Genomic DNA, 881 nt, shown 5'->3' with positions numbered 1-881 from the left:
CTTGCGTGCTTCTCTGGTGTTATGCTTCAACATTCGGGGAAGCAGGGACTTGTCATCGGTAAACAGCTGTAACACAAGGAGCTGGTCAGAAAGGCCACGTGGTAAACAGCTGTAACATAAGGAGCTGGTCAGAAAGGCCACGTGTTGTCGGATTCCATTTGTATCATATGTCCAGAATAGAGACAAAAAGATCAGTGGCTACCTAAGGCCAGGAACTTCAGGGGAAATGGGGTAAGTCTAAGAGGTGCAGGCTTTCTTTTTAGATTGGTAAAAACTTTTTAAATTGATCGTAATGGTGGTGCATATATCTGCACACCCTGAAAGCCATCTCATTCTACATTCTAAACAGGTGAACTGAAATGTGAATCATGTTGTAATATAGCTGTTACCAGAAAGAGGGGGATGAAGCCATACTAAAAGCAATTCAGGAAGAATTCAGTCACAATGAAATAACAAAGGAAGGGCTAGCATATCCTTACAAAGATAGGGCCACGTATTTGTGTCACTTGCTCTGGAATCCTCCCTGTGCGTACCTGAGATCAGGAGCCCATGACTGTCCCTGAGGGATCATTTCAGCCTCAAAATGTATCTGTTTGTCTCACCTTTTCCTGGAGAACATCGGAACGCAGCTTCTTTTACGTCACCAGCCTTCTCCCCTGGCACCCGAGCCTCGCCCCTATCCTCAGGCATGTGCTGCAAAGCCAACTGCCTTTTATTTTTAGTCCAGATTGTACTAAAACTGGGGCAGCATTATGCCAGGGCCCAGCACACCTTTAGTGACAGGTGCCTTGGCACTCAGTAGCCTGCCACCTGAAGCTCATCCTGGTGCCACTGGACAAACACCCCTTGCCCTCAGCAGGGCTGGCCTGCCCTATCCCAGA

The sequence above is a fragment of the Callospermophilus lateralis genome, chromosome 19 (genome assembly GCF_048772815.1).
Source record: "Callospermophilus lateralis isolate mCalLat2 chromosome 19, mCalLat2.hap1, whole genome shotgun sequence".
NCBI lineage: Eukaryota > Metazoa > Chordata > Mammalia > Rodentia > Sciuridae > Callospermophilus > Callospermophilus lateralis.
Note: the sequence above shows the minus strand (reverse complement) of the source record.